Consider the following 13,554-nt stretch of genomic DNA (forward strand, 5'->3'; position numbering starts at 1 on the left):
AAACATATTAAGAAGCAGAACGATGTACTTACAATCCCAATATCAAGAGGTAACTTTATTGCTACTACTAACCATTGCAGTATAGACTGGGCACAGTGGCTCACACGTGTAATCCCAGCACTTTGGGAGGCTGAGGCAGGCAGATCACAAAGTCAGGAGATCGAGACCATCCTGGCCAACATGGTGAAACCCTGTCTCTACTAAAAATAGAAAAATTATCTGCATGTGGTGGTGCGCACCTGTAATCCCAGCTACTTGGGAGGCTGAGGCAAGACAATCGCTTGAACTTGGGAGGCAGAGCTTGTGTGAGCTGAGATGGCACCACTGCACTCCAGCCTGGCGACAGAGCAAGACTCCATCTCAAAAAAAAAATAAATAAATAAAATAATTTTAAAATGGAGTACATTACCTTTCAATCTTTTTTTTTCTAAAACACACATTTACCCAGTCAAAATTCCATTCCATAAAAATTTTAGCTTACCTATTGATTATTGTTTCCTAAATATCTTGGATGACAGGCAGCAATGAGCTTGTGCAGCAGCCCTGGCAAAGGCTTCAGCAGTTAGAGGGGGACAAGTTCCTCAGAATCTCTTATGTCCCCCGTGCTACCTGGACTCCAGTAGCAAAGCAGCAGCACCAGGCCTGCTTCTAGATCTTGGTCTTCAGTGCTGGCTTCATGCGAGACCCACCTGTGGAGTTTAAAATATTCGAGTGACTCCCAGGCCCTACCCCAGAACAATCAACGCATCTAGTGTTCCTGATCCTGGCAGGACTAAAGGAAGGACACAAAAAGGAATGGCAACCCCTTTGAATACCTCCAGATAAGTTTTATAAAAATGCCGTAAGCATTTGTATAGCCCCAATGGCTATGACTATGTTCTGGCTATTGTTTACTTAATCTTAGGGTGAACTCAAGGTTTTCCTGGCCAAAGAGCTATAGTTCCAAAGGTAGCAATAATAATAATTAATAATAACAATATAATATATTATGGTAAGCAATTAAAATAATGTATAATGTGTATTACATTATATATTATAATAGCTATATATATTTATATGATATATGTATAATAAATTAATTATAATATTATTAATGTTCAATTTTCTTTTCTTAATTTGAGGTGGAGTGATGATGATGGGCTTCATATTTCACTGGTATTGTGATTAAATATCACTGAAAGTTAACCTTTTATTCTGAAACTCCACTGTCCTTTTTATCCAAAATGATCAGGAAACGTGGAGAGAACCAATGGAATTGTAAGCAAAGCTCTAATAAATTCTTGAAACTTCAAAGACTAAAGTATTACTATTCAGACTTGAGAGCAACAAGACCAACTCCCTCTAGGATCCAAGTGCTATCTTCTCACCACTTAATAACAAGCCATCCTATGTGTTTGAGAATTTCATTTCCAACCTCAGAGTCTACCTTTTACAAAGTGATGTGAGTAAATACTACACAGGGCTTATCTGTTACCTCCAGCTTTATCACCAGCTGCTTCAAGCTCCATTTTTAGAACAACCACCCAAGCATCCCTGGCATGATCTGCAGCCTGAAAAGTTGATCCTCCGGCCAAAGCGTTGGAGATCTCTGTCCTTGAAGCATGATGGAAAGAACATACAATGTGCTGTTAACAATTAGCATGGCAGTAAAATGCCAAGATATTGATCGTTAGACTCATGTTTCTCAATTAACAAGACTTATACCACTTTCTCTAGACCACTGGATGTCCATTTCATTAGTTGTATATAAACTGAGGATTCCCAGGCATCACCAGAAATAGGCTGCTGCAGAGGGTGAACTCTGTCCTCCCAAGACTCTCTGATGGAGGTGATCACTGCAAACATAAACTGCATCCATCAAAGACAGCAGAGCAAGATTAATTTTTTGATTCCCAGTATTATTTTTCTTTGTTTAATTCTAATCTTATTTATTATTATACTTTGATACCTTCTACTAACTAAATAAATGTTTGTCAACACATACTTCATTATCGTCATTCTGCTCCCTCTTATCCCCTAAGATCTTTTCTGTCACATAAGGAAAACAAACTCTTGCTCATTTTCTTTTAGATACTATTCTGAATTAATTCATGGCTGGATCTGTCATCGTGCAACTGACTCTGCTGACCAAAAAGAAATAATGTAATAGCCATTCCTTTCAACATATCAAAAGGAAGATATTATCTTATAAGACTGTGCTGATCCTTATATTCCTATCATATTATGAATTCCAAACTTCATCTTTGTAAAATTAAAAAAGGACCTTGACTCCATAGCAACAAAATGCTTCTCAGGCCATCTCAAAACCTAGTACACCAGAAATGAAAACTAATATTGGAGCTGCATTGCTAAAATCATCAGTCTGTTCTATTCAGAGATCCTCCAGGCAATAATAACCACAGTAATAATAGTGACCTACCTCCTTTAAAGGAACAACAATTGGATCATTCTTGAGGAAACACTATGTATATTGCCAGTAGGATCTGTATCCCTTTAAGGTACTTCTTATATCTTCTGATCTGGAAGTCTCATAAAATAAGTTAAATTTATTTTCTAGTATTGTCATGAAAAATCCCACAGCTGTTTAATTCCTTTTAGCTAGCCAAGGAAAAATGTATGCTACAGTAAACAATTCTAACACAAATATTATACCTGTATAAATACTGCAAGTCAAATAGAACAACCTGTGTCTCTGCAAAAAAAATTGTATAGATATAGACAGATGGACATAGATATAGATGATATAACCAGGCTCTCTAGAAGCACTGGTTTTCTGGCTAAAATACACAAGAATGTGTATATTTGGGGCCATTATTTTCACCCAAAGCTTCAAAATAGCTTGTGATAGCCTAGTAGTCACTCCCACCCTCACCCTCACTGTCTCATTGTTTGTCTCCAAAATGGTTTTCAATATTGGACCAAAAAGAGTCAGACTGTGATGATTTCAGTGGAGGAGTGAGGGACGGTTAGAAAGCAACTTATTTAGCCCATGCAGCCTTAAGGATAGCTATTTTCTGAGCCAGAAACTTCATGGCATTTTTATCAGCATTTGTTCTGTTTTCCTAAGTTTTCCAAAACCTTGTCTTTGATTTCAGACAACTCAAAGGAAATGGTTTGGGAATTTCAAAGTGAAGAAATAGAAGATGTGGTTGGTGCCCTATCCAGGCCCACAGCTGCCTTCTGTGTTCCTGCAGGGCTCAGACCTGATAGCTTTTCCAGAGGAATTCACTGGGGGTGCTGTTGCCTCTGCCTCTGGGTTTACAGTTCTCAAGCAGACAATTGATACCAAGGTTGGAAAAGCCCAGTTCCCCTGTCTTAAGGCAAAACAAAGTGTGGTGCAATTTACAGACGAATCCTTCAAAGAGGAGCAGGTTAAGACTAGACTTCACCTGAAATTGCATCCTGGCTCGTCTTCCTTCCCCTCGCTATCGTCTCTCCCCATCTCCTAACAGTTCCCACTTAACAAATTACTTGTACATGATTCGATTCCCCTTCTTAGGCTGTGCTTTAAAGCAGCCTGACTGATCCATTCTCAGGGATTATACCAAGTGCAAATTGGTCGAGTCATTTTTTAGTTAAACTCAGATTCTTATGTCCAAGCTAGATTAGCAACAAAGTCCTTCTGTCAATACTCTTATAAGAAAGCATTCATGTAATTCATTCATTCATTCATTCATTCAATGTATATGTGTTGAATACATGCTCACTGCTGGATTTTTGCTGGTTTCTGGGGATATATCAAGGCCTAAAGCAGAGGCCCTTCCTGCCCTCTTAGAACTTTCCATACACTGAGATTCCTTAGTGTGAGAAGCACAGATTTACCCTTCACTTTTGCTTATAACAATTCACTCACTAGTAATGCAGTGCCTCATTTTATGCCATGCAGAGAACTGAAATAAAATACCAGAGGTTTTACGTAAAGGTTATGAATCAGCAGTAGTCACACCTCTAAGGCACCTTGACTCCCACTCCTTTCTTCCTACCACCCAATCACACTTCTTCGTATTCTTCAAACCTGTGCCACATGCATGCAGGGCTTTAACAGCTCTGAACAGCTGTAAAAACACCTCAGTACTTATTCTTTTTTCCAGGAATTATCAGAGGCATTTATTTTTGTTTGGAAATTACAAGGTTGCCTCCAACATATCCAAACACGTAAATCTTTACAAACCTTCAATCCATATTCTGATCCTTTCTAGCAAGCTAGAGTTTTATTTTAAAATATTACCTCTTAATTAAAACTCATAAATATCTATTGATGTGATCTGTAATATTTAATATGTATTAGATTTTTTAACAGACAAAATAAAGTCATCAATAAATCACCTTTTCATTGTCAATTCTTTAGTGGTATTAGTGCTGCTCTAATAACTCAACCTGAGATCAGAGAAAAGCCAAATAAAAGTTATAAAATTAATTATTTATTTATGTTCATGCTCATGGAAAATCAGTATAAGGTAGAAAGAGGAGCTTGGACTCTGGATTGCAAATACATGGTTTTGAAACCCAGGAACACCATGTGAGCAAATTAATGGAATGACCATTACCTTAATTTATCCTTTGTACAATGAGGATAAGGTCATCTAACTCACAGGGATGCTTATAGGATCAAATGACTTAAAGTGCTCAGAAGAGGGCTTTGCATGCAGTAAATTCCCACTACATGCTGGCTGTTGTTATTATTATTATCCCTATGATACCTAATTCCAATTACCCTTCCTTGAGAAGAACATGTTGCCTACTGTCTTAATTCATTTATATTCCTATAAGAGAATACCTGAATCTGGGTAACTTATAAAGAAAAATGGTTAATTTGGCTGACGGTACTGCAGGCTGTACAGGAAGCATGAGATCAGCCTTTGCTTCTAGTGAGGGGTTCTACTCATGGTAGAAAGAGAAGGGGAGCTAGTGCCAAGCGCAGTGGCTCACGCCTGTAATCCTTGCACTTTGGGAGGCTGAGGCAGGCTGATCATTTGAGGTCAGGAGTTCAAGACCAGCCTGGCCAACATGGTGAAACCCTGTCTCTATTAAAAATACCCCCCAAAAATGAGCCAGACTACGCACGCCTGTAATCCCAGGTACTAGGGAGGCTGAGGCAGGAGAACCACTTGAGCCCAGAAGGCAGGGGCTGCAGTGAGCCCACATTGCACCACTGAACTCCAGCCTGTGTGACAGAGTGAGAATCCATCTTAGATCACACGGAGAGAGAGTGGAAGCAAGGGAGGGAGGAGAGGAGTGCCAGATTCACCTGTGATCTGAACTTGGTGATAGACAGCTTCCTGTTTGCTATTTAAATTATTTGAAAGAAAAGTAGAACATGACCCAAAACAATTCAACATGAGATATTTTACTCTTATTGATAAAATTTCTAAGAAGAAATCCTACTAATACAGAACATTTTATAGAATGATTGAGGCAGAAAATACTATTTCTAAAACAGTAGTCTCCAAGTGGTGAGTTTGCCATGACCCCTGGCTGGATGCTTGTTAGATGCAGATCACGTGGGTCTTCTCCACGCAGCTCCCAGAATACTGGTGGGATAAGGACATGCAAAGGATATGCAAGGATATAGGCCAAAATGGACATTATGGAAGGTAGCTAAGTTTGCATTCTATTTAAAGTACTCTGCCCCAAAAGACTGTCCTCTAGAATAAACAAAGCCATGTGGTGAAAGTTTAGGTAGGCTGCACCACTACAGCAGGGGCTGAAAAGAGGTTGCTGCAGGTTATCTAGAGAGAGCAGCTTCCACATCGGCGATTAGTGCAGCTTTGGAAGACCCTTGTGGGTTTGCCAAGGGATCTACATCATTGCCTGATGAGAGAATGGCCCAGTGTCGAACATGAAAACGCATTTGATATCTTTTTAAAAGCCTGCAAATATCTCTAGCTAAATAAAAGACATTCTTATCCCTTTTACTTTCCTCTCTTCCTCACATGGATCATAAAATTGAGGATGAAGAACCTGGGAGAATTCTTTAAAAGCAGACCCTTTCCCCCTTATCCTACCCCAGAATACTAAGCTGGTGGTGGGTGCAGGGATGGAAGAGAAGATATAAATCAGATGATAAATGAAAGATTGTATGTCTTAAAGTTTTTTTTTACTGACTGCTTTCAAATAGGCTGCTATTTCTCTTCACTTAGTTAAAATTGACCAGAGATTATTCCAATAGTCTAAATTGTAATTTAAGTCAGGTGAAACTTCAATATCCATCAAATTTGTAATACCTGAACATGAGATCTGTGTGAACAACACAGTATGAATCTTATGAGATCTGTGTGAATAACACTGTGTGAATCTTATGCAAGATTACTTTTCAGAGGTGAGAAAAACAATAGCATTAGTCTGAAGGGCACTGGTGAAAACAGAAATAAAACTATTTGCTCATTATCTAACACTAAGTACAGCCAACCAGTAAGCAAGTTATATCTGTAAAGTACCTGGCACATAGTATGAGTTCAAAACATGCTAGTTCCTTCCCTTCCCCATTTGTTCTTATTACTAACTACTGCACAAGTTCCCAGGACTCCAAAGTGTCCTTCTCTGTCTCATTTCACAGGGACTCACCATGACCTCTAAAGGAGATCCAGGGTTCAAGTATTTTGTGTGAACACTTTCCAGCTCTCTGAGATCCTTTACTTCCTTATGCACACTCTTAATGGGAAAACTCAACAGCAGGGAAATAACACCAAGAATGAATATAAAGAAAAGAGAACTGAATTTTACATTGGCCACATTCTCACCCTCACATGATTAGGCTGATCATGTATTAACACTGCTCAGACAGTACAAGTTTTCAATGGAACATAGAAAAAAATTATTTTTTGCCAGTTATTTCAAATTGAGGCTTTGATTCCTGTAGATTTTCTACTATAGGTACTTCTGCTAGCATTTATATATTTGTCAGTTCACAGAAGTACTTACAATAGAAAATCTAAACAATTCAAACTATTGTAATAATCTTTTGTCAATTTTAACTAAGTGAAGAGAAATTGCAGCCTATTTGAAGGCCATCAATACAAATTTTTTAAAGACATGCAGTGTTATTAACCTACAAAGTAAGCGGAATTTATCTGAAAAGTATTCCTTAAAGGAAGTGCTTTGTTGAGTACATGAGATTCCCAAGGAATTCATTAGTATTTTACATAAATAGGTAGAAACGTGTTTGGAAAATTTATTCTCTCACAAAATGTAAATATTCTACTTCATGCCTTATTATTTTGTTTAGCAGATTGTTGTTCTTAATTAATTTATATCAACCTTCAGGCTGGCCTTTATTCACTTTTTCCCAAATTATAAATCTGTAAATTGAATGTACAATCACAAAATGAATGCTGTTATGTTTCTATTATAATTTCCACCAATATCAGGAGATACTGGATTAATTGAAGGAGACTGATAGATGCAGAGCTGGCTAGGAGAGGGGAGAAACCTACAGCACAAATGGATGGATGGCAGGGCCTGGGAACTGGGCCTGAAGCTCTGACACTGCTATGGTAGTGGGCTTGGTGATAGAAGGAAGACCAGAGGCTAGGCAGTTACTCACCAGGGGCCATGAGGATATGGCATCGTGCCTCCCCAAGTGAGAAGAGCAGAGCACCATGGACTGATGTGGAACTCAGTGACAGGAGGTCTGGCCGTGAGAAGCAGGGCACCTGGAAATTGGGACTGGACTTCAAAGGGGCCTGACAATGGCAAAGCAGGTTTCCGAAACAGAAGTTCTGTCCTGGAAATGTTATCAGAACTAATACACAATGGAAGGACCAGATTTGCTCCAGCTATGTTTAGTCCCCCAGATCATAGCACAAGATAAATCCCTTCCACCTAAAACCAGAAATGGTTCTAGCATTTGGGGCTGCCTTGAACCTGCAGGTGGGTTCAAGTAGACTTTCTTCTTAAGAAAACAGAGACAGAGAGCAGGAACTTCCATGAATTTTTATGCATGCTTTTAGATTTATGATAGATTCTTGAAAGAACTATTCATCATTCTGACTCAATTTTTCCAGCTTCGAGAGAAGATTATTTTTGTGTACATTCCTTATGGGAAAGTTGAGATAATTTAATGTAATTATGGCCCAAGAGTGCTTTGCACTTATTTTCTAGATTAGAAAGTCTCAAAGGCAAAACTTGGTTTAGACAAGTCTTAATTGGAAGCAGTTTATGTGTATAATTATGCTACTGTGAAATGTGCCATCCCTAGAAAGTGTCACATTAAGCTTCACTGAATCTATTCTTATCATCACTAAAGCCTCCTGAATTGTATATTATACATACATAAACACACAGAGACACAGTACATGAAATTGCACTCACAGTCTTTCTCTCTGTATATAAATATGTATGCATGTTTAAATAGATTATATATACAGAAATATACTGCACAAGCTTACTCATTATGCAATACGGAGAAAAGCAATAAGTTTAGAAAGTTAAATAAACAGAAAGACAAGCGTTTACTTTGCCCAAAGCCTGGCTGAATCACTTCTTAGACTTTTAGAAAAGACGCTAGAATTCAACAGCAAGTTTTCTACACAGTTTATTAAGTCAGACGATAAAATACTTCCTCCAATCAGAAAGAAAATTGAGAGTGAAAATATAAACTCTGACGAGAGCTGCCTGGGAACCTTAATGGAATGTAAGTGTTCCCATCTCCTGGGAGAGAAATAAAAGTAACTTCCAGAGCATGGAATATGGAAACAGACTCACTTCATTGAAATCCCCCCTCCTTTCCTACATGGCTTGTTGTGAAACTACTCTTTTCCTCTCCTAGTTTAGTTTTGCATTTCCTTCTCTCCTAGTTTAGTTTTGCATTTCCTCAGGCTCCAGAGAAATTTGATGGAACTCCAGTTCTTATACATTTCTTATGTGCTCAATTATCCTTTGACTTATTTTGCATTTATTCTCTCTTTGGTTTTATCCAGTCTTATTTTCCAGTTTCCCACCTCTCAATTTGATTGATTTTAACTTGTTGTATAACAGAATGCCATTTTATTATTCTTTTTCCATCTGTCTCCAGATTTGACACTGCACATACTTGAAATACATAGTGAAGATTTATTTTAACCTCAGATACTAAATGAAGTCTTTCTCTCCTTATTCCTCTCCATTTCCTTTACTTTCTTCCTTTGCTCTCCTCTCTCCCTTTCCCTCCCTCTCATTCTGGTCAGTTCAAAAGATGTTGTGGCCGGGCGCAGTGGCTCACTCCTGTAATCCCAGCACTCTCTGAGATCAAGGTGGGCGGATCACGAGGTCAGGAGACCAAGAGCATCCTGGCCAAAATGGTGAAACTCCGTCTCCACTAAAAATACGCAAATTAGACGGGCATAGTGGTGGGTGCCTGTAGTCCCAGCTACTCGGAAGGCTGAGGCACTGAGGCGGGAGAACCGCTCGAACCTGGGAGGCAGAGGCTGCAGTGAACCGAGATCTCGCCACTGCACTCCAACCTGGGTGACAGAGCAAGACTCCATCTCAAAAAAAAAAAAGAAAGAAAGATGTATTACCTACACTTTCTCTTGGACCATCACTTTATCACAGAATCAATTTAGCCATTTACTACTTTCTTTTGGGCAGGCTTTTCCTTCTACCAGACATTTTAAAGCCCCTTTAACAACTTCCTAAACTCTCTGGAGTTTAGTTTTTACTGTCCAGACATTTGTCTTAGAGTCAGTAGGCATAAAGCTAAGAGATTACCTCAGTGGAGATCTGCATTTTTTTAGCTGGTTTCTCAGAGTAAACCAGTAATCTAAAGTCCTTAAACCCTGATTAAGCCTCTGACTTCCCTTCTGTCTTAGCCCTAGATTATTCTCCTTCTCACCCTTCATACCTTAGGTGCATCTAATATACTCCTACCTTCTCATAGTTTTAATTACCTGAGTTATTTTCAAATCAATCACCAGCCTCAAAATCATCAACAGAATTTTTAATCCTACATTCCCGATGTTCTGTTATTTTCATCTGTTTCTCCAAACTTTCGTAGTGTGTTCTAAACCAGTAACTTTCAAATCTTTCTATATCTAGAGTCCATTGTGTAGCCCAAGTCTTAAAGAGAAACCCAATATTTAATCAGATTAAAACTAACAAAATAATATGTACTTATTACAAAGTCCTTAAATGTGATAACTAGACTGTATGTTACATACATACATCGAGTTGTGGATGGCAGTTCAGCTAGATTTCTGTAACTTGTTTTGCATGTAGATTGTTTTAGTCCATGTGGTTGATATAACAGAATGCCTGAGACTGGGTAATTTATAAAGAGCAGAAATTTATTTCTCACAGTTCTGGATGCTGGAAAATCCAAGAGCACAGTGTTGGCAGGTTGGTGGAACTATGAAGGCTGCTTTCAGCTTCCAAAATAGCCCACTATTGCTGCATCTTCAGGAGGGGAAGAATACCTTGTCCTCAAATGGTGGAAGGAAGAAGGGCAAGAAGGGAACAACTCCCTCTAAAATTTCTCCATCAAGCCATTTTATAAGGGCATCCAGTCTATTCATTAGAATAAGAGCCTTCATGATCTAGTTACCTCTTAAAAGTCCCTTCTCTTAGTGCCATTACATTGGCAATACCTGGATTTTGGAAGGCAAATATTCAAACCATAGCATGGAATGTAGGTATATAGTGTGTCCATGTTATCAGGCCTAAATTCACAAAACACCATTGAGGAGCAACAGCCTCTGATTAATATTTGATAAGAATTCTAGATTAGTAGATACAGAGGAAACATGCAGATTTATTCTTAGTCTTCACACATTAAAAATGGGTTAGTGTGGAGACTCAGGTTTAAAGCCATTGGTTGCTGCCAATGAGATAAAATTTATGTATTATGCATTTAAGTGAGGGTATTATTTTATATCAACATTTATAATAATTTCTTTTTAAATTAAGTGCAGTGACTTTCATAAGGCTTGAAATATATCTAAGGACCTATAATAATTCCTAAAACACAGTTTTAAACCCATTCTTCTATTTCTATACTGTGGTCATTATTCCATATCAAAAACCATTTTCTCTCTATTCTATATTATTTTAGTAAAATTATTATTGCCTCTTAATTTCTCTTCACATATAATCATTAAATCATCTTATTCCAACTTCAACGTCCTCAAATTTCATTCTATTCTTTCTTTTTTACTGTGTTAGAGTGACCTATGATTTAGTTTGGATGTTTGATCCTTCCTAATCTCAAGTTGAAATTTGATCCCCAGTGTTGGAGTCATGGCCTGGTAGAAGAAACTTAGATCATGGGATTGGATCCTTCATGAATGGCTTGGTGCCATCTTCCTGGCAATAAGTGAGTTCTCACTGTATTAGTTCTCTTGAGATCTGACTGTTAAAAGGAACTTGGCCTCTCCTCCACTCTCTCTTTTTCTTCTCTGTCACTGTATGATACCTATTCCCCTTCCCTTCTACCATGATTGAAAGCCCCTTGAAGCCCTCACCAAAAGCAGATGCTGGCACCATGCTTCTTGCAGAGTAGAACCATGAGTCAAATAAACCTTTTTTCTTGATAAATTACCCAGCCTCAGATATTCCTTTATAGCAACACAAACAAGTGAATACAACCCATGTCTAAACCATTATCTCATATTTGAAGTATCAGCATAGCTTCTTATATGGCCTTCTTCTTCTCTACCATCTTTTCTTCCAGTTTATGTTGCACAGTGCAATCAGATGAAAACACTACTATTCTCACATTGATTCTTTACTCACAAAACTTCAATAGCTCCCTACTATCCAGAAAATAAATGGATAAATGGAGTAAAATAGATATGTCTTCTAGAAAAACAATGCCAAACGCTTCTGCTTGACTTCTCAGGTGGCTTGTTGCTTAAATTCTTCACCTTTGACACTGTAACAGAAGACACACACACATACACCCACATACTGTTATGTGCCTCCTAGTCACAAAGTAGAAAACCAATGTCTGAAAAGGTTTCTAATGTGTCTTTGTTGTATCTCCCAAATGAGTTGAATTGAAGGGAAGATCACATGGAATAAAGTCAAAAAAACAAAATATTTGATTACAGTAAAATTTGACATTTCTATTTACCCAAAAGTAACATAATCCTAATTAAAAGCAAATAATCTGATTTAGAATTATTCTTTCTCCCTCCTTTGACTTAGCCCTGCATAAATTACAGGAGATAGGAGGAATCAATGATTTGAAAAACTAATGCACACCTGAGAGCCCCAGACTGACTGAAAGCATCTGGGAAAGTGTGGAGAAGGACCCTGGTACAAGTGGCATTAGCACCTGGCTAAGAATGCCCCATCTCATCTGTGAGGAAATATTTTGGAGGAGAGGCATTAAGTTTTATTCTTCCCTCCAATCATTGTCTGCCCCATCACTGTAAGAATTCCCTCAAGCCTAGGTTGCTTGGTCTTGGAAAAACAAATGAATACTGAAAATAACTCAAGGGTAACACAAAAGTACTGCTGGAGCAAGGGGCTGATGTAAACAGTTATGGAAAGATGAGCTTCCCTCAGGTATTCATTCTTTGCCTCCTCTCTGTTTCAAACAGCAGGCTTTATATCAAATCAAGGGAATGACCTTTTCTAAATCTGCTTCTGTCTAAGATGACTTTAAGGGTGAATCCTTCTGTATCTGATGGTCTATAGAGTGGCTCTGTAGTGTCTGGGGCTGTGTGCACTGTCTCCTCTCCTGCCCTTTCCTTAAACTCACAGAGATGACAGGTCCTACCAAGCCTTTAGCTTTTCCCCAATACGCATTACACATCAGAACAGAAAGACATTCTAAGAGTGTATAGAATTGCAAGGCAGCATGAGTAGACTCAGGAGAACAATCCTTCCAACAAAGAAAGCAAAAATAACAATGAATATCACATAATACAGTTACAAAAATAAAGGAATAATTTTAGACAAGCTTGATAAATAGTCTCAAAAACAAAACGATGAAAGTATTGTGAAGTAGGAAGAAATCATATATAGGAAATGAAAATGTTAGTTCTGCCAAGTAAAGTAGCTGCGATAGTTTAGAATAAATTGTAGGATGAAAACAGTTAAGAAATAAATTAGTGCACTTATATTGAAGAACTCTTCCCAAAGGTAGCATGAAAGGGAAATGAGAAGTAATACATGAAAAAGCTAGGAGATATGGATGATAGAAACAGAACTACCAACATATGAAAAATAGAGGTATTCAAAAAAGATCATATGAAGTAAAAGTAGAACTTATAATAAAATATAAGGACATTAGAAAGTTCTAAAAGCTTTTTACAAAGAAGACAGAACCAGATCCATATGAAAATTCTTAACAGTAACTTTAGTAGCAAGAAGGCAATGAAGTAATATTTTTAAAGTATTTAAAGAAATCAAATCAACTTATAATTTTTAAACCAGTCAGATTGTTATTTCAATTTGAAGCATACACACAGCAAGACTACCTCTCCAGCTTTCTTTGAGGTTAGGTGTTGCCCTATAGTTATATTTTGGCCAAGGGAAAATGGGCAGAAGTATATCACTTTCAGGCCTGGCCCTTAAAAGTCACGTGTGATGTTTATGTCCCACGTATGTTGGCCAATATTGATGCTCAAGGCA

The 13,554-nt window shown here is 38.0% G+C and overlaps 1 long non-coding RNA gene across 1 annotated transcript in view; it reads right to left on the reverse strand.

The window, feature by feature from the left end:
• Positions 1-324: 324 nt before the first annotated feature.
• LOC108529003 (uncharacterized) overlaps positions 325-13,554 on the reverse strand; it is a 57,962-nt gene continuing 44,732 nt past the window's right edge. The window contains exons 2-4 of the long non-coding RNA XR_001885369.1: positions 1,475-1,593; positions 482-689; positions 325-359 (exon numbers count right to left, since the gene is read on the reverse strand). This is a non-coding gene — a long non-coding RNA (uncharacterized LOC108529003). The remainder of the gene's footprint in view (positions 360-481; positions 690-1,474; positions 1,594-13,554) is intronic.

Source organism: Rhinopithecus bieti, unplaced genomic scaffold (assembly GCF_001698545.2).
Source record: "Rhinopithecus bieti isolate Rb0 unplaced genomic scaffold, ASM169854v2 scaffold_3878, whole genome shotgun sequence".
In the NCBI taxonomy this organism is placed as follows: domain Eukaryota; kingdom Metazoa; phylum Chordata; class Mammalia; order Primates; family Cercopithecidae; genus Rhinopithecus; species Rhinopithecus bieti.